Genomic DNA, 21,825 nt, shown 5'->3' with positions numbered 1-21,825 from the left:
ACACGCTGCATTTTCCTGTGACCGCAGTATGTGCACACAGCCTTTTATAAAGTGACTTGATCCAGCTGCCTCCAGGATCACAAGTCTCAGCAGCCTTTTATTCCAGCGACCGCCGCGGATGCATTATCTACATGCTCTCACATATAAATATATGTAGAAGGAAACAATGTGGTTATGTAAATCACACCGCCATCCTGCGCACTCAATGGAACAGATCTGTGGGTGGGAGACAATAAATTGAGCGTACGTTTTCGCAGCTACCTCTCATATCCCATTCTACAGGCATTAATAACAATTTAGGGTAAGCGCCGATGACCGCACATTACGGGCCGGAGATGAACTGCGCGCCTGAAGGAAAAGTATTGACAGGCGGATAAATGGCCTTCGGTTTCATTCCTTCTGTAAGTAATAGCGTAACTAATACTTCGGGTAAAAACAAACCATCCATCTTCTTTATTGGATTAGGAGCCGACTGAAAGTAACACGGCTCTGGGTCCCTTCCAATACAATGACAAGCTGCGGAACCGGAGGATTGTACAGCACAGTGCACACTGCAGGGGTATGTAGACGTTCATAGACTGCTGAAGGCTATCACAAGGTAAGCCTAAGTTTTCAATAAACTGACACCTACGTAATTTGGTAAAATTCCTTTAAGGGGTTGTCTGGTTTAGAACACTCATTTGCAAATACATTAGTAGTAGGGGTGTAGAATGAGCACAGAAACCCCTATGCAAGAAGTACGTGTGGTCCCTCGCAGGGGTGCACCATCAATGAGGCCAGGTGAGGCGATCGCCTCAGGCAGCACCAGGTTGGGGCAAGAGGTGGGCAGCCGAAGGGCCATAGGCTGAAGGGAAGGGGTTAGGTTAAGAAATTGGCATTGAGGAGTGGGGGAGCTCTTTCAGTTGTCACCACCTCACACTCCACTTGCACACATGCCGTCACACTACTTACCAATCATGTGCCAGATTTTTCTTTTTACACCTATGGATGGTAGAAAACCTGCATACTGGAGAGAGGCTGCCCCCCCCCCCCCCGATAGAGTGCGCCACCCAATTCCATTGGTAAATCACACTTCCAATACAATAAACCTTGCACCCTACACGTCGCCTCCCCGAGCAATGACCAGTGACTACTGCTAGCCTAATTTTGTCAAAAAGGTCCTCTACTACCCTCTTGGCCCTTGTGCTGTGGCTGCACGGGGTATGTCCATGATGGCATATTGCTAGGATATGCCACCAATGTCAGATAGGTACGAGTTCCATCTCTGGGACCTTCACCTATTTACAGAACGAGCCTCCAAAAGTGATGGAGAGCGAGAAGTGGTCAGTGCTTGGCTATTTTCGGTAGTCCCATAGAAATGAATGCACAGTTGCTCACCGCTCACTTCGGGGGTCCAGGTCTGGAGATTGATGTGGGTCCCGTCTCTAGCAATAGGCCATCAATGTCTCAGATGAGAGAACCCCTTTAAAAGAAGTGGCTACAATCCTGACATAATCAACTACCGTAGTCAGAGCAGACAGCTACTACACAGTGTGTCTCTCTGGAGGACCATGGAATGGCATTTCTAGTGGGCACCATGTAATGCTTCATTGCTCCATGGTGGTTCTGCGAGGAAATTTATAAGGTGTTATTTAAAAGGGTTGTCCAATCTGGAACATTAAGGTCACAAGGATTAAGGATATGTCATAAATGTCCAATAGGTGCAGGTGCCACCTCTGAGACCTGCTACTATCTCAAGAAGGGGGCCCCACCATGAACGATGAGCAGGCATGCGCATCTTTCTCCTTTCACTTCTATCGGATGTCTGAAAACAGCAAAGCGCTGGTACAGCTATTTTCATAAGTCTCATTGCCGTGCACGGAGGGGTGGCCATATATGCACAGTGTCCTATCCGTTCACTCCTATCATACTTCCAACAGCTATTTTCGGAAGTCTCGTTGTGGCGCACGGAGAGGTGGCCGCGCAGGCGCAGCGTCCTATCCATACACCGCTTCCATAAATAGCTGAGCCAGCTCTTGATCAGCTATATCAGCATGGCCTCGTCCCTGAGACAGGAACGGATTCCAGAGGTAGGATCCATACCTAACAGACATTTATGTATTGATATGCCATAAATGTCCAGATGGGACAACTCCGTTAAAGGGTAGGCACCCTTTTGTTATCCAGCAGCACCCAACGATCCAGGTTTTCCCAGAAGTTGAACCTATTCCTCAAGTACGGTAGTTTGTTAAGTCAACTTGAATTCTTAGTTGGCGAGTTCAAGTATGAAGGAAAAGCGAAGAAATTCCAATCAAAGGACAGGTGTCTCGAGAAGTATATTGGTGATGACCACTGTGGGATATCTAGATAATTTTTGGACATCTGATGGTCGTACTGCAGATCAAATCAGCGTCACCTTATGTCCTTGTCTCTTGCAGCGCAGACTTGTGTCTCGCAGTTCTCATTAGGGCACAACTTACGGGATAGCTATAGCCATCTGCTTTTCCAGTATGCAAAAATCCGCAAATAAGATGTGAGAAGGAAAAATACATTGTGGCAATGATAAATTTAGCGTATATACTTGTCAAGTATTACATTCCCATCTGGCCTGTTTTGCAGCTCCGCAGATTGTTGAGGGTGGGGACAAAACTTTACAGATTACTTTATGTAGAAGCTATATCAATTCTTAAAGAGAACACTGACCATATACAATGACGCAGGGAGGAAGCAACTGGGGCTTACGCTAACAAGCCACTTTTGCCTGGGAAAGGGTATTTAGATACAAGGTGAGGGCAGTGAATTGGAGGAAAGCCTACCTATGCTTCTGCCACTGAGCGACAACCCCCCAAAATTTCTGTGGGTCTTTTCAGAGGGGAGGTCTGCTCATCAAAGAGTAGGGTGTATATGCTTTATGCCAGCTGAAATAAATGGGAGTCAACTCACAAGCTCCCCTGCCAGAGACCATCGAGTGGCAGGAGATCTGGGTATAGTGCCTTATCTCAGGTACCAATACTCCTTGTCCTTGCAATAAATGAATGACCCAACTGTTCCTACCTCATCCAGGGTGTTGCTGGCGTCGGCCTGATGTCCGCTGGATCTGGAACAAGGTGCCTCTGGTGATAGAGCAAAAAGAATAATCACATAAGGAAGAGACGGTGACTGTCAATGTTAAATCCCCACCAATGGGCTGTAAAACCGAGCCATCCAAATGTATTTTCCCCTACCACACAGTACTAGTGCCCACATTGTGCCCCCCTCACAGCAATTATGCCCACACTGTGGCCCCTTCACAATAGTTATGTCCTCCTAGTGGCCCCTCACTGTAGTTATGCCCACATTGTGGCCCCCTTCACAATCGTTACTTCTCCTTGTGGCCCCTCACTGTAGTTATGTCCTCCTAGTGGCAACTCACAGTAATTATGCTCACACTGTGCCCCCTTCACAATAGTTATGTCCTCCTAGTGGCCCCTCACTGTAGTTATGCCCACACTGTGGCCCCTTCACAATAGTTATGTCCTCCTAGTGGCCCCTCACTGTAGTTATGCCCACACTGTGGCCCCTTCACAATAGTTATGTCCTCCTAGTGGCCCCTCACTGTAGTTATGCCCACATTGTGGCCCCTTCACAATCGTTTTTTCTCCTTGTGGCCCCTCACTGTAGTTATGCCCACATTGTGGCCGCTCACAGTAGTTATGCTCACCTTTGTGCCGATGACTTCCTACTTCACTATGGAAATGAAAAGAACTGCTGGGCAAGTGCACCCCCCCTCCCCAGCCTCTGTCCCCCCCTCCCCCCCCCCTTTCCCCCCCCCTCCCCTCCCCCTGCCTTATCTGTGTGCATACTGGATACTCTTACTATATCTGGTCCTCCAGCAGAAGATTGCCATTAACTCATTTACTCTCTAAAGATAATGAGATAACTCTGTTGATTCTGTCCCAATCTATATAGCAAAGCTGTCAAGTGAGCAGCTTAATACAAGAAGGACTGCTCTAGTGGTCAGGGTGAAAACATTTTATATAGATAGTCACATAAGAAATAATAAAAAAATTATATATATATATATTTACTCTCTTGTACAGTATTTGGGGACTACAGAAGCATATGCTCTATGTGGTGATGACATGCACCTATCTGTAATACCGTCTGGTAGAGTCTTTCCCTGTTATCTGTACAGTTCCAGCAGGTCCTGGGGATTATTGCTGAGTCCGGAGCCTTCCATGATTCTCATCAGCAGTGCAGACGGAAGAAGCCATCAAACACTTCACTATTAATTGTGCTGGATGATTCTAGTAAATATTCTGTTGATGCTGAAGTGCCAGGTTTTAATTTTGCGACAGTAAGCAAATTACCTTTTCCCTGGATCTGCAGTCTATCCCTAAGAGACTCTCTTGTGGAGCTGCTGGCGACTGGAAAGCCTACCTATGCTTCTGCCACTGAGCGACAACCCCCCAAAATTTCTGTGGGTCTTTTCAGAGGGGAGGTCTGCTCATCAAAGAGTAGGGTGTATATGCTTTATGCCAGCTGAAATAAATGGGAGTCAACTCACAAGCTCCCCTGCCAGAGACCATCGAGTGGCAGGAGATCTGGGTATAGTGCCTTATCTCAGGTACCAATACTCCTTGTCCTTGCAATAAATGAATGACCCAACTGTTCCTACCTCATCCAGGGTGTTGCTGGCGTCGGCCTGATGTCCGCTGGATCTGGAACAAGGTGCCTCTGGTGATAGAGCAAAAAGAATAATCACATAAGGAAGAGACGGTGACTGTCAATGTTAAATCCCCACCAATGGGCTGTAAAACCGAGCCATCCAAATGTATTTTCCCCTACCACACAGTACTAGTGCCCACATTGTGCCCCCCTCACAGCAATTATGCCCACACTGTGGCCCCTTCACAATAGTTATGTCCTCCTAGTGGCCCCTCACTGTAGTTATGCCCACATTGTGGCCCCCTTCACAATCGTTACTTCTCCTTGTGGCCCCTCACTGTAGTTATGTCCTCCTAGTGGCAACTCACAGTAATTATGCTCACACTGTGCCCCCTTCACAATAGTTATGTCCTCCTAGTGGCCCCTCACTGTAGTTATGCCCACACTGTGGCCCCTTCACAATAGTTATGTCCTCCTAGTGGCCCCTCACTGTAGTTATGCCCACACTGTGGCCCCTTCACAATAGTTATGTCCTCCTAGTGGCCCCTCACTGTAGTTATGCCCACATTGTGGCCCCTTCACAATCGTTTTTTCTCCTTGTGGCCCCTCACTGTAGTTATGCCCACATTGTGGCCGCTCACAGTAGTTATGCTCACCTTTGTGCCGATGACTTCCTACTTCACTATGGAAATGAAAAGAACTGCTGGGCAAGTGCACCCCCCCTCCCCAGCCTCTGTCCCCCCCCTCCCCCCCCCTTTCCCCCCCCCTCCCCTCCCCCTGCCTTATCTGTGTGCATACTGGATACTCTTACTATATCTGGTCCTCCAGCAGAAGATTGCCATTAACTCATTTACTCTCTAAAGATAATGAGATAACTCTGTTGATTCTGTCCCAATCTATATAGCAAAGCTGTCAAGTGAGCAGCTTAATACAAGAAGGACTGCTCTAGTGGTCAGGGTGAAAACATTTTATATAGATAGTCACATAAGAAATAATAAAAAAATTATATATATATATATTTACTCTCTTGTACAGTATTTGGGGACTACAGAAGCATATGCTCTATGTGGTGATGACATGCACCTATCTGTAATACCGTCTGGTAGAGTCTTTCCCTGTTATCTGTACAGTTCCAGCAGGTCCTGGGGATTATTGCTGAGTCCGGAGCCTTCCATGATTCTCATCAGCAGTGCAGACGGAAGAAGCCATCAAACACTTCACTATTAATTGTGCTGGATGATTCTAGTAAATATTCTGTTGATGCTGAAGTGCCAGGTTTTAATTTTGCGACAGTAAGCAAATTACCTTTTCCCTGGATCTGCAGTCTATCCCTAAGAGACTCTCTTGTGGAGCTGCTGGCGACTGTCAGCATATTCGAGATGAAGAGCCCATTCACAAAGTGCACAAATATATCTTGCTTTATGTATTTACCTCCTGCGGGGGGGAACGGTGGGATGATTGGAGATGATATAATTGTAGAATAGGAACTCCTTCTGATACTTTCATGCATCAGGTGTCAACAGATCCTAAATGGATTATCACAAAAAACGTAAAACTCTTTTTTTTACTTATGTGCTTAGGCTTTGTTCACATCTCCAGCCTGCCAGATCCTCTACTTCTCCGCAGGATCCCCGTTGACTGCAATGAGGTCCAGTGATCCGGCCAATTTCCGGCATAAATGCAATCCAAAAGTTTTTTGTGCGGCCGACAGCCGGCATTTTCAGCAGATCAGGCAGCTGAATCTCCAAAACAGAGATGTGAATGAAGCCTTATCTGCAGGAGTTTCTTCTCTTTCTGCAGATGGGCAGTTGCTCAATGTGACGAAACCAACCTCGCCACTGGGTGGTGGAGAGGCCTGGCTACCAGCCTCTTGCCCCAGGATTATGGGCCCTCTCGTCAGCCAGGCTTCCTTTGTTCACAAAGGACTTTTACAAACTTTTGAACCCCTGGTCTAATTCGTGTTATTTTGGGATATGTTAAATGTCTATGTGTACTGTAAAGGGTGGGACATTGTATATTTGAGTAGTGATGTCTGTCCTATTGTCTCCACGTGTGTATTGGCGATTTACCTTTGTCCTGAGAGATAATTGACTTACTCCTCGGTTGTCTCCAGGACAGAAGACACTGTGTATTCTCCTGCGTGTGATACAATTGCATCAACCCATTGTGTAAGGTAATTGTATCACAGGCAGAGGGGAGGATTTTGTGTGGGAGTGTCTGAGTGTATTGTATGTGTTTATTGGTTGTTTTTACAAAACCCTGTGGGTGGTAACCTTGTTGGAAAATGTGTATAAGTCAATGCTTGTGTGTTCAATAAAGAGTTCCTGTTTTACCCTTCATCATGTTGAGGCTGGTGTTTGGGTAACTAATCGACACTGGGGATTGCTATACGCTGAAGATTTTCTATACTCCCTTGGCTATAACTACTAGCTCTTGTAAGAGCTGTACCTGCTCTCTGGATTTAGGAGAGGTTCACCCACTGGAGCCTGGAGCCTTGTCGTAGGCCCAGGGTGGGTAGGAGACGGTGAGACCTCAACCAAGCTTCGGCGGTTCGTGGGGTCTGCAGCGCTTACGGTGTCAAGTGGAGTGCTTGGAGTCCTCGGGAAGCACTAGGAGCATCATTCGACGGAGGTACCCGGTCGGGGTGCCAGGAGATCCGTTACACTCATCAAACACCTACACTACATCTCCCAGGTAGCATGGCCATTAGCTTTTGTTAACCTCTTCCTCCCATGTGTAGATAATAGTCCCTCACATTAAGCCCCAGCGATGCATATGGTATATAAGGCCACACAATTTCCTTCTTCACTGTTTAGAGACATACAGTATAGCTATATGTACTGTAAAGAAGTTTTAGGCAGGTGTGGGGAAAAATGCTCTAAAGTAAGAATGCTTTCAAAAATAGAAGTGGTAATTGTTTCAATTTAAATTTATTCTGCAGCAGGACAACGACCCCAGACATACAGCCAAAGAACTATCTTCCAAGAAGTCCTGGAAGTGATGATATGGCCCCAATGATCCCTGATCTCAACATCATCCAGTCTGTCTGGGATTACATGGAAAGACAGAAGGTCTTGAGCAAGCCTACATCCACAGAAGATCGGTGGTTAGTTGTTCTCCAAGATGTCTGAAACAACCTCCCTGCTCCCTGTCTGCAAATATATCCAGAAGAACTGATGCTGAAGGCAAAGGGCGGTCAGACCAGATATTGAATGAATTTACATTTCTCTTATCTTTATTAACTTTGGATTCAAACTGATAAACTATTAACGCTTCTATTTTAAAACATTCTTACTTTGTAGCATTGTTCCCACATCTGACTAAAGCTTTTGCACAGTACTGTATTTTATACCTCCAGTGGTACCTATTATACCTCATCTGGCCAAGCTGTGGCGGAAGGAGTAATCAGCTCAGTTAATTTATCAGTCATTATCATCATTTCTGGAGATATCTGATTAGCATCCTTCCACGTGCAGCCACTTAAATGGCATCTGTCAGCAGTTTTGTACCTATGACACTGGCTGACCTGTTACATGTGCGCTTGGCAGCTGAAGACACCTGTGTTGGTCCCTTCTTCATATATGCCGGCATTGCTAAGAAAAATTATGTTTTAATTCATGCAAATAAGCCTCTAGGAGCAACGGGGGGCGTTGCCGTTACACCTAGAGGCTCAGCTCTCTCTGCAACTGCCGCAGCCTCTGTACTTTTATTGACAGGGCCAGGCGGTAAAAAGTTATCACACCTGGCCCTATGAATCAAAGTGCAGAGGACGCGGCAGTTGCAGAGAGAACAGAGTCTCTAGGTGTAATGGTAACGCCCCCGTTGCTCCTAAAGGCTCATTTGCATATATTAAAACATAATTTTTATCAGCAATGCGGGCACATATGAACATGGGACCAACACAGATGCCTTCAGCTGCCAAGCGCACATGTAACAGGTCAGTCAGTGTCATAGGGACAAAACTGCTGACAGATGCCCTTAAAAGGGATTGTCCACTTCGGTGGAAAAATGTCCTGCTCACACAGGTGAATGGTTAGTTACAGTGTATCGGAGCTGTGTATCTTCTGCTTGCAATAAAAATTGCTATGCAATAAACTTTGAAAATGACTTTGCTGTTTTTTTTTGTCAATGGGCACTTTTCCTTTTACTGAGATAACTTTTCCTATTTTAAGACGCTGCAGACTGTTATGGATTCATATTTCAGCCTCCACTCTCTAATGGAAAGTGTAACCATGGTTAAAATGGCACGAAAGAGAAGTTTCACTCAACTCCACTGCATCAGTATTTAAGACATGAAAAATCTAACTGTGATATCCCTACTGCATTCTACATTTTCATAATTGTGTCAAAACTGCATTGATTTTTACAAAAATGTTGCGTCCCCCCCCCCCCCCCCCCCCCACAATTACGAAAATTGTGGCAAAAGGAGTGGAAAAAAACTGCAAAAACAGGATTCGTAATTTTATATCCTAATAATAAAGTGTACATTGCCTGTCTGGAACCATGGCCTGGATTAAGCTGTCAGACAAGGTGCAGCTGTCGAGAACTCCCGGGATAGTGGCCTGCAGAGCATTGCACCACAGACCCCCTATAAAAATCCAGTCTATGTTTAGGCTCTGAGAGGAAGCAGGTGCAAAGCAGAGTCTCTTGTGTTACTAAAAACAACCAGCAGCTCCATGGGAATGTTCAGATTTCGGAGATTCCTTTGGGCTTTTCTAATGTGAAGGCCACAGCTAGGAAATGCAAAAAAAGGCCTCAGCCATCTGGGGCGTCAACAAGACACCCTTATGGAGGTACATGAGCTTATTGCATATGATGCACTCTTTGTCTTATACCATTTACAACTGGAGGGGGGCAGTTGTTTTTTGCTACAGTTCTGTGAAATATGGCTGACATTACATTGACCGCTGCAGCCAATCAATGACCTTTCAGTGCATCCTTTAGGCTGCAGCGGTCACATGTCACCCCGCTGTACCATGCTTTGAAATACTAAAAGAACAGCAGGCATTGGTGAACGCCGGGACCTTTGGTAATACCTGATTGGATATGAGCGCCGTCCACTCCTGAACTTCGGTTTATAAGAGCTGTAGACACTAAGCAATACAGGGTTTATAATCAGCACTATTTGCAAAGTTGCTTCATATTTCATTTTAGGTTTAAAGGAGCAATATAAAATTGCTTGCAAAATCTTCATACCCCCTTAAGTACTGTCATAGGGATAGTCTTAATAGCCCCTGACAAAGTATCTGTAACATCTCTACAGAGAATACAAGGCAACCCAACCATCTGTGGCTTCAACGTGACGGGACATGACTCCAGGATCCCGGCTTCATCCATTATTTCTGACTGATCAGTCAGGACTCTGTATTTAGTGACATAAGCTTTGTTCTCCTGAGAAATTCCCAACATTCTTTGTCCTTCCAAATTCTTCTAGTCTTCCTCTGTGCGACCCACAAACTCCTCCAGATGTCTGTTACCACAACCCAGGACCTATATATATATTTTTTTTTATTATTTATTATTATAGCGCCATTCATTCCATAGCGCTGTACATATGATGAGCGGTGCACATACATAATACAGGCAATTGCACTAATCATAAACAAGACGAGTTACAGACTGGTACAGAAGGAGAGAGGGCCCTGCCCGTGAGGGCTTACAATCTACATGGTATGGGAGAAGGACACAGTAGGTGCGACGTGCGAGTTAAGTTGGTCATGGCGGTATAGAGGCAGCAGGGTCACTGGTTGTAGGCTTGTCTGAAGAGGTGGGTTTTCAGGTTTCTTTTGAAGGATTCCACTGTAGGTGAGAGTCTGATATGTTGGGGCAGCGAGTTCCAGAGTACGGGGATACACGGGAGAAATCTTGGAGTCGATTGTGGGAAGAGGCAATAAGAGGAGAGGAGAGAAGGAGGTCTTGTGAGGATCGAAGAGTGCGTGTGGGGATGTATCTGGAAAGTAGCTCAGAGATGTAGGGAGGGGACAGGTTATGGACGGCCTTGTATGTATTTGTTAGTATTTTGAAGTGAATTCGCTGGGCAATGGGGAGCCGGTGAAGGGATTGGCAGAGGGGAGAGGCAGAGCAGTAATAGGGGGAGAGGTGTATTAGTCGGGCAGCAGAGTTGAGGATAGATTGGAGGGGTGCGAGAGTGCTAGAGGGAAGGCCACAGAGGAGAATGTTGCAGTAGTCTAGGCGAGAGATAATGAGGGCATGTACAAGAATTTTCACAGATTCAAAGTTAAGGAAAGCACGGATGCGGGAGATGTTTTTGAGTTGGAGGCGGCAGGTGGCCAAGTGTGTATGATACATTTACCGCCTTAGGGTATGTCTTATGATCCTCTGGATAGGTCATCAGTAGTGTTGAGCTAAGTTATCGAAAATTAGATTTGGCCCCTTTGCCGAATTATTACAAAAATATTCGCTTTGTGATGAATTACAATTACAAGCAGATTTTCTTTTTCTTGCAGCAGTAGCAGATGGATTTTTTTTTCGAATCTTATCCACTTTTCTAATACCGCAGATTTGACGCATGCCCCGCGTGGACGTTCCCTAAGGGTATATTTACGTGATTTCGATTTTATTTTCTTGTATTCATTTTAAAATCACCACAAAACCACAGCGCCTTTTTCTAAAACGTTGCCGTTTTGTGGCGGTTTCCAAAAGATCGTGGAATAGAAATGGAAAAAAAAGAGAAAATAAAAGGTCCTATGTAGAGGTCTTTTTTGCATTTCAGTGCAATTTTATTTATTTATTTATTTGTTTGTTTATTTTGCATTTTAGGCAAAATATAAACTTTTGTGGGAAAGTAAATGAAAAAAATCTATGCCTTGAGCACACTGTGATTTGGAAAAATATCCTCCATCCTTGAAATGCAATAAAAATATATTTTTCTATTCACTCACAACTTGCAGGATAACAGGCAGAACTGGATGGACTAATGTCTTTTTTCAGCCATATAAACTATGTTACTATGTTACCTCTGGCAGTTGCCCCCAAGCCCTAAAAATCCTCATACTTAGGCCTCATGCACACGACCGTTGTTGTGTTCTGTGTCCGTTGTTCCGTTTTCCGTGACTTTCTGCGGACCCATTGACTTTCAATGGGTCCGTTGAAAACTCGGAAAATGCACCTTTTGTCATCCGCGTCCATGATCCGTGTTTCCAGTCCGTCAAAAAATAGGACCTGTCCTATTTTTTTGACGGACAACGGTTCGCGGACCCATTCAAGTCAATGGGTCCGTGAAAAAACACGGAGGCACACAAGATTGTTATCCACGTCCGTGATCCGTGTCCGTTTTTTTCCTATCATTTTCAAGGCAAACTTGACTTAGCTTTTTTTTTCACTTTTCATGTCTGGTGATCCTCCAAAAATCAAGGAAGACACACGGAAGAAAAAACGGACACGGATCACGGAACAACGGAACCCCGTTTTGCGGACCGTGAAAAAATACTGTTGTGTGCATGAGGCCATACAGAGCTTTAACATGGTTCTCTGGCATCATGTTTCCTCCTGAAATTCTAAGGGAGAAAACCTCCATATGGGGCTCCTGCACACGACCGTATGGCTTTTTCAGTGTTTTGCGGTCCGTTTTTTACGGATCCGTTGTTCCGTTTTTTGTTTCCTTTCCGTTTTTCCGTTCCGTTTTTCCGTATGCCATACACAGTGTACAGTAATTACATGGAAAAAATTGGGCTGGGCATAACATTTTCAATAGATGGTTCCGCAAAAACGGAACGGATACAGAAGACATACGGATGCATTTCCGTATGTGTTCAGTTTTTTTGTGTGGACCCATTGACTTGAATGGAGCCAAGCACCGTGATTTGCGGACAAGAATAGGACATGTTCTATCTTTTCACGGTACGGAAATACGGAAATACTGAAACGGAATGCACACGGAGACACTTGAGTTTTTTTTGCTGAACCATACTGAACTCAAAAAACGGCCAGTATACTGAACGCAAAATACTGTCGTGTGCATGAGCCCTAACACTTTGCTACATAGAGGCACCACACAGCAGCACATTGTCAGAAGCCCTGCACACATGGCTCTGCCAAGTACTTGAGGCCCTAAGGCTTCCATCACATTTTACCACTTAAAAAGCACCATAGATTAAAAAAAAAATGGTGGTGTTTTTTCAAATGTGTGAATGGCTTTCTTGTTTGTTTTTGGGTTTTTTTGCATCATTTTTTGCACCTGCGTTTTTTGGTGCATTTTTTTCCTGTAAGGGTACTTTCACACTTCCATCACCGGAACTGCCTGCCGGATCCAGCAATCCGGACGCAAATTGATGGCATTCGTCAGACGGATCCAGATGCCGATCCGTCCAACAAATGCATTGAAATACCATCTGTCTGTCATCTGGAAAAAACGTATCCGGGATAAAAATTTTTTTGCATTTTTAAAGGTCTGCACATACGCAGACCGGAAAGCCGGATCCGTTTTGCCAAAAATGTAAATTACACTTCAATGTAAATTAATGCCGGATCCGGCATTCCGGCAAGTGATCAGTATTTTTGGCCGGAGAGAAAACTGCAGCGTGCTGCGTTATTTTCTCCGTCTAAAAAACGTAAGAGGGACTGAACTGAAGACATCCTGATGCGTCCTGAACGGATTTCTCTCCATTCAGAATGCATTAGGATAAAACTGATCAGTTCTTTTCCGGTATTGAGCCCCTAGGACGGAACTCAATGCCGGAAAACAAAAACGCTAGTGTGAAAGTACCCTAAGAACTCTAGCTTCAGATGTAAGGTCTATGTGAAATATGAAACTCAGGACACACACATGTTTTCTTGCTCCTGGCATTTTCATTTACCGGTATTTGGTTGTGATTTTGTCTGTCTTGCTGCTTATTTAAAAAAAAAACACAGCATTCTGGAGCTTTTGGTGTTTTTTCAAACGTTTTGACTATGTCTTCTCCATAAAGTCAACTGCCAGTAGTACAGTAAGCCACCCTATGTGAAAAAAACACCAGAAATAATGCCACGAAAACCTTATGTGGTCAAAAAAGAGACAAATTCATGTGTGTAAGGACAATTTGATTACATGTGAAATTAATCTAAATATAATATTTAGTCATTGTGTAAAGACATTACATTACTGATCCTGAGTTACATTCTGTATTATACTCCAGAGCTGCACTCACTATTCTGCTGGTGCAGTCACTGTGTACATACATTACTTATCCTGTACTGATCCTAAGTTACATCCTGTCTTACACTCCAGAGCTGCACTCACTATTCTGCTGGTGCAGTCACTGTGTACATACATTACTTATCCTGTACTGATCCTGAGTTACATCCTGTATTATACTCCAGAGCTGCACTCACTATTCTGCTGGTGCAGTCACTGTGTACATACATTACTTATCCTGTACTGATCCTGAGTTACATCCTGTATTATACTCCAGAGCTGCACTCACTATTCTGCTGGTGGAGTCACTGTGTACATACATCACTTATCCTGTACTGATCCTGAGTTACATCCTGTATTATACTCCAGAGCTGCACTCACTATTCTGCTGGTGCAGTCACTGTGTACATACATCACTTATCCTGTACTGATCCTGAGTTACATCCTGTATTATACTCCAGAGCTGCACTCGCTATTCTGCTGGTGCAGTCACTGTGTACATACATTACTTATCCTGTACTGATCCTGAGTTACATCCTGTATTATACTCCAGAGCCGCACTCACTGTCCTGCTGGTGCAGTCACTGTGTACATACATTACTTATCCTGTACTGATCCTGAGTTACATCCAGTATTATACTCCACAGCTGCACTCACTGTCCTGCTGGTGCAGTCACTGTGTACATACATTACTTATCCTGTACTGATCCTGAGTTACATCCAGTATTATACTCCACAGCTGCACTCACTGTCCTGCTGGTGGAGTCATTACATACATATATTATATTTAGTATCCTTTACCGATCCTGAGTTGCAGTCTTTATTGTATTACAGAGTTGCCTTCATAATTCTGCAGGCTTCAGAGCTGAACTCTTCCAGCATCCTTGACTCATTCACTGATTGGTAATTTGTATTCCAAAAAGTGTCATATTTACACCAGGTACTTTACAATAATCTGATGTAGGAAAAATTGCCCGACCCCTTGCATCATAGGCTTAAAGTGTAACTGTCATATTTTTAACAAAATATTATCCTCCTCATATGCCCTAGACCAGAGATGGGCAAACTGCGGCTCTCCAGCTCTTGTAAAACTACAAATCCCAGTATGCCCTGCTGTAGGCTGATAGCTGTAGGCAGACTGGGCATACTGGGATTTGTAGTTTTACAATAGCTAGCTGGAGAGCCGCAGTTTGCCCATCCCTGCCCTAGACCACCAGGTCTCAACCCCCTAATTTACCCCCAGACCAATATGGAACAAAAAAGTAACCTGCCTAAAACCTAGACTACCAGGTATCATTCCCTTATTTTACCCTAGACCACGTGGAAAGAAAATATTAACCCCCTCACATACCCTAAACTACCAGGCATTACCTGTGTGCTGCTGTCAAGTAGGCCAACACAGAGGCCTTCCCAGGAAAACACCATTCCCCAGAGTGAAAACTGCCAGAAAAGCTACTTTACTAAGGATTTATCTCTAAAATAAGGAACCAAACCCAAGTTCGGGAAAAGGTTTTTAACAGTAGAAATTTTAACAGTAGAAATTAATTTTTGAAGTTATTACCCGAAGTCTCGCGAGACTTCACAAAGTAATAACTTCAGCTTAACTGAGCCAATAAATTCTAATACTGTACGGAGCACTCGCTTCTAACAAAATTTTATGCGAATCGACTTCGGATGTTTCATCTGAAGTTGATTCGCTCATCCCTATTGAGGATCATAAAGGCCATGCTGGACTGAGACAGTAAAGGTAACGCACGCATACGGCTTTTGACTTTACTGCATGTGGTTAGAGTTAATTGCTTGGCCAACTGATCTAGGACTGCACCCTGCAGTTGGGCATTGCAGAGAATTTTTGGGCGTTTGTACACCTTTGGTTAGTTTTGGAAATTTGCTAGCACGTATAGAAAGAGGAAGATCATTATTACAGCCACCTCTACCTTGTGGACTACTTGAGAACTGTGCCTACTGCTGGTGTTTGTACTGCAAGCCCCATCATCTATACAGTAAAGACAGACTTTATTGTAACCAAGCTGGCCTGCTCATTGCCTCCATCATCCGCTGGCCTTGCTTCCTATTTTCCTGCCTTGCACCTTCTAACATCAAGGTCACCACAGACACCTCCAGGCAGGAGATCCCTAAGTCTAGGGTGTGGCCCAAGGGGAAGATGGGTTGCACCCCTCCATTCACTGCATTCGTGGCTCAGGGAGCGCTAGAGCAGGATTAGCCACCATGAGGACTATAACAACACTCATCGGCACGGCCACAACTCTTATCATCTCCGCCTTCATACCACAAAGCAGATTTTGAATCTGTGCTGTAGTTCATAGCCCATTAAAAACAGAGGGAGGCTAATGACATCGCCTCATACCAACTGCTGAGCAACAATGAACATGATTAGTTGAAGTATTCACGAATCCAAATAATTAAAAAAAATATATAAAAAATACCATGGTCCCCCTTGCTCTATCAGAGGGTGCTGAATGAGTTACTATGCAAGTCAGGGGCCAAACAAAGGCCCTTCGTCCTGCTTTGAGAAAGACAATGACAGGATTCATGGGAACGGGAACACAATAAACCATTAATCCTTCCAAGACATTGCAATAACCTTTGCACATTGCCTTATAGCATTTGTATTCTTTATTTTCTCATGCAATTTTGATGATATAGTATACTCTCCATGTTGTGCGCTTCAGATAGCATCGGCGTCTGCGTGTTTACTCACAATAAAACTGAATAAGACAAATATTTTAGTCAAGGCCGTTTTTAATACATTGGTGCCCAGAGCAAAGATTTCACGCGGGCACCCCTGCCCTTAACATTTTGATATTCTACTTACCATATTCTACTTACCACCTCCACTTGACTTAGAGCAGTTGGCGCTCATAGTTTAGCCCCAATGTTCTCCTAGCAGTGCCTGCTATCAAAGGATGCTCCAAAAGTGCCCTCCCGAATGCCACAGATGCCCCCAATAAAGTGCCCCAGATACCCTCCATACAGTGCCCTAGCCTTCGCTCGGATCCCATTATGGCGCCATGATGGTGCGGGCTTAGAAGGTGTGCGCATGTCATCGCTTGCTTGCTCTAACAGGCCTTATTTGTTTTTTTCAGCCAACTGCTTTTGGTCAGTAGAGGACCCCCTGATCCCTGGGTCCCCAAACATTTGCTTGGTTTGCCTAGTGGTAAAGTTTGCCCCTAGTCGCATGTAGAGTTTCTCTATAGTTGTCCTGTAGTCTATTAGCCATAGGAGGTCAGAAAGGAGCTGCCACCATGTTTCCTCACATAGAGAGGAGCTTATGGATGAACACCTCTCAATAAAGGGTTTCTGTCATCAGAAAAATCGTTATGTAGCTGGCTGACATTAGCGATGACTGTATGACTTATATCTCCCTGTGCCTGCGCCTAATGCTAAAATGAACAGCGCAGGTGCAGGATTTGCGGGGCACAGAGGAGACTGAGGATGTCAATCACCTTTACAAGGGCGTGCCAAACGGTGAGAGGACGGAGCCTCTAGGTGCTGCAGCAACGCCCCACTAGCACCTAGAGGCTCATTTGCATATTATAAAAGTCATTATTTAGCGCGAACGGCAGCAGGCAGGGAGATATAAGTCATACCGTTATGTTCTGCTGACATTAGCACATCGCGAATGTCAGCCAGCTACATAACGATTTTTATTAAAAAATTAAAAAATTGTATAAATATAAGTAATTACCTACATTAATGCTGCTACTGGCTAAAATGGACAAAATGTTTAGTACTTCATTAAATTATCTGTGAAAGCTATGGCTGGCTTCACAGGTCATAGTCTGCATCATGGTATATTCACGTTCTGGGTTTTAGTCTGTTGCCTAAGTGATCCGGCGCACAAACTCTGCTGCATCTTAAAGGGATATGCCTTAAAATAGGGTATATATAATACCAGCTGATTATACAGTATAAAACTGCTCATAACTGCCACACTTTGTATTTGTCTTACTGTATTGCATGAACTCTACCAGCCCTGACCTTGGACTTGTACAACTTCACTTCTGTTTATTGACTCTGGTACTTCACCACAGAAACAGTTAATGATTGTTACCAAATTAATATATAGAATTTATATATTATGTGTTGTCCCCTTTAAGCAGCTGATAACCCAATACGGCAGACACGAAGCACTCTACTGTGGAGACACATTTCTCTGTTCTGTAAAATATAGGTCATAGTCAATCAATACATGTAATTTTTCACAAATTGCCTTTTCTGGCTTATCATAAACTATTGCTACAAATCAATATTCTCATTTTCTTTTGACTAAAATGCAGCTTTTTTAAGGTTAGGCTGGCCGGACAGTAAACTTTACTCTTGAATGAAGGAACCCATTGTATTCTCATGATCAGAACACCATACATTTTGCAGATGCACTAATTCCTCCTGGGATTTCATGATCACAATATCACACGCTCTGGACATCTGCTTTATTCATGTCCAGCTAGAGGTTTCTTGGGCCCATTGGGTGAAATAATTATGATGAAGGCTCAACATTCCATCTTTACAGAATATGTTCGCCTCCACTTTTAATTGCATTGTAACCTTTATTACCAACAAGTGCAATAGTTGGGACTTAAAGTGTAGCTTACCTTTTGAACGGTTTTATTAAAAACTATTCTAAATGAGCCATAATTCATTTTTGTAATATACTTTATTTACTAATTTTACTATTTCAGTGACCTAATAGGCACCTAAAGTTCTGGTTTCTATGGCTCCATGGAATCCATACACTCATACACCGCAGACATGTTAGCTGTGTACAGATTCCACTGTGTGGCCACAGTGAGCGATGTACAGGCAGAAGTACAAATCGCTGCTCCACCTGCCACAGCTCATTTAGAATAGTTTTTCAATAGAATTGTTCAAAAGACTAGGTACACTTTAAGTCCTTCTCCGAGGAACGCCCCCCAAATTACCACATTAAGGTGGGGTTTTTTTATAATCCCTGTCCCTTTGCAGTTTGGTTTGCAAGATTATCCTACTAAAATCAGGACTGCTGGTTAGCATGTTCTCTAACAGAGAAGTGAAGGGGAATCCAGGATTTGGCAGACTGATTGATGGGACCCACTTGGGACCATGAAAATATCTGATAGGTTCACGACAAGCTGCAACATTCAATCATTCATTTATTTTTAGAACCTCAGATATTTAGGGGCACATTTATTAAGACCAGCGTTTTAGACACCTGTCTTAATAAAGCCCTGCACTGGCGGTGTATCCGCCACCGTTATAACTTTGGCACATCCACCACCGCTTCTATATGTAAGACAGCTTCCTTGCTGTCTTACATTTAGACCATTTTCTATGCCTAAAACAGTCGTAGAAAATAGTAAATGAGATGGACCTGCCAGCCCGTCTCCTTCCCCACCCATATCACGCCCACTTTTTTAGACCTAGTAGGAGTGGGGAAAATGCGCAGATTGCAGTGCAAAGGACCTTTGCGCTGCAATCTGCACCAGACATACGCCTAACATAGACGTATTTCTGTTTAATAAATGACCCCCTTAGTTTGTAAACTGCTTCTAATTTCTGACTTTTTCCCATGTGGTTATATCCCCTCCAGTAACACATGCTGGATGCAGTCTGTGTGTCCAGAATGCTGCTGCCTTCACTAGTTCTCATGTATCAGCATAGCTTTATTCCTGTACTGATATCTCCTTCTATAGCCCATGAGGAAACTCCTTCCACTAGTACTGACAGTCATTGATTCTTAAGAGTGCATGATGCCCTTCCCCATGCAGAGTATGCTGCGTGTACTCTGCTTTTTCCTCGATGCTTGTATACTGCCTATGCAAATTGTATTGTTTATGATTTCCTCCCTATCTACAGCCTTTGTAAGCTGTCCCTGGGACACCTTTCCCCCTCTCCACACTCTGATATGCCATGTTTAACCACCTCCCCTTTCCTACTCTACCTTTAATGCAAAGCAAAGATAAGAGGAGAGCAGAGAGAGCCATCAGAAACAGGAGCAGGGTTTTGATTGATTTAAGTCAGATTCAGCACCACCACCAGCTAGGTGAAGAACTTACACACACTCTGCTAAAGAAAAAAAAAAAGGAGATTTTGAATGAAGAATATTTAGAAAGTGGATTCATTTTGCATTTAGGAAGTGTAAGCATGGTAGTGTCACACTTCGGTGGGGGAGAGAAACACAACACCGAGCATAAGAAGGAAGGGGGGGGGGGCAGGGAATCAGGCCTGAGAACTAGGGAAGGAAGATGGACACCTCCTAGTGAAAACCCTAACCAAAATCCTGACTGACTACCAGTATGAACAGACCCCACAGGTAGATGAGTTCATATGCAGGAATACCTAGAGTCCTATCTAGCCCTATAGGACCCTGGTACTAATGGCAGGGACGAGACTACCTGTTCCTCCAAAAGGAAGGACGAACAGGAGTCTCCCTTAGGCCTAATTCAAACAATAGGGAAATGCAACACACAGATAACCAAAACAAATTACAAAAGGGAAAGGAAAGACTTAACTTCAACAGGGCTATAGAAGCACCAGGAACTCAGCCGAGATCCAACCACCAACTATCCACAGGTCCAACAGAAGCTATAAACCGCACAGCATTGTGGGAGAAGCAACAATAAATAAGGAAGGTAAAATGACCACATTAGCAACACCTGGAGGCAAGAGGTGTGGCCATTACCAGAAAAAACACAGATGCCTATTGATCCACAAGGAAACCTGTCAGATAAAACCACGTGTTGCCAGTCTCACAGATCTCCTGCCACTCACTGTCGCCGGGACGTCCGTGACAAGTAGGCAGGGAAACACACATGCACAGAGAGCCCTAACTGAACCCAACCTGCTTTTAATGACTACTTGCAGTGCAAGCCCTATGTGGCAAGTCCACAACTGGTCGACTTTCCCTGTACTGCTGAGGTGCAAAACAGACACTAAACACAACCACACAGAGAAGAGTTGTACGTAAATAGGTCAAAACTGGGAGGACAATACGGTACAAAATCGGTGGACAGAGTAGTCAAAATAGACAAGCCAAAGTCAGAACCAGACGGGTATCACGGTACAGAATCACAAGACAAAGGAAGGTCAAAGGCAAGCCAGGGTCAATACCAATAACAACTATGCAAACACGCACAGAAGTAACTGGAACACAACCAGGAAAACCTATAACTGGCAAGGGTGTATTGCCAGCCAGGGATTTAAATAGAGCGCCGAGTCCCTAGATCAGAACTTGATAGGTCCATGGACTCGGTGCCCCAATGGACAACCAGTATCCACACCATAGGCAGGCTGAGTAGCCACTCAGCCTGCATAATCACCCCCCACAGCTAATACATATAATCCGTTAATACCCACCAACACAGACCGCTGTGAGGAGGAAGTGTGTGGTCAGGCTGCGCATCACGGGGGACTCGGCCCAGCAGCGCCTCTGATGTGGCGCGGATGTGCCCAAACCCCAGACCACGGTGCTGGAGCCCAGACAGGTAAGTTGGTGACAGGAAGCAGATGAACAATAAAAAATCTGTGCAAAGTGTCCAAAACCTTTAAAAGGTTCTCTAGCAGAAGCTTAAATAAATGGAAATACTTAGAATGCAGAGGATCTGTTGTTTGGAGGAGACAGGACATCTGAGCTGTGGGTGGATTACTGCAGGTTTATGGCCTAAGTCCAGCCTGTATTTCCACGCCGTGCATAAAAGCTCCTTCACTGGAGTCTGAGATCTCACAGTGTGAATTTCGTTACAATTCACTGACTCCTAATTCTCCAACAGCGACAAACAAATACGATGGCATCAGAGTTTCTAAATATAAGCCTCGCTTTTCGCTGCTGCCAACCTTGAAGTAATCATGGTGTCACATTTATAAAACCTGACCTGGAGTTGTGATTCGACATCAACAAAACATTGCTTTTCCTTAGGCCTCATGCACACGACCGTTGTGTGCATCCGCGTCTGTTCCGTCATTTTTCACAGTTTAGCGGAGGTCCCATTAATTTCTATGGAGCTGTGAAAAAAACCTGATAGTCCTCCGTTTTTTCTCCGCGTCCGTGATCCGTGATTCCAGTCCGT

At 44.4% G+C, this 21,825-nt stretch overlaps 1 long non-coding RNA gene across 1 annotated transcript; it reads left to right on the top strand.

Annotated features, from left to right (window-relative positions):
• Positions 1-254: 254 nt before the first annotated feature.
• LOC120980643 lies at positions 255-8,476 on the top strand. The gene is made up of 2 exons (XR_005774557.1): positions 255-559; positions 7,568-8,476. It is a non-coding gene; the product is annotated as an uncharacterized LOC120980643 (long non-coding RNA).
• Positions 8,477-21,825: the final 13,349 nt, after the last annotated feature.

This window comes from Bufo bufo, chromosome 10 (genome assembly GCF_905171765.1).
Source record: "Bufo bufo chromosome 10, aBufBuf1.1, whole genome shotgun sequence".
Lineage (NCBI taxonomy): Eukaryota > Metazoa > Chordata > Amphibia > Anura > Bufonidae > Bufo > Bufo bufo.
The sequence above is the reverse complement of the archived record's forward strand: the minus strand, read 5'-3'. Positions and strand labels throughout refer to the sequence as shown.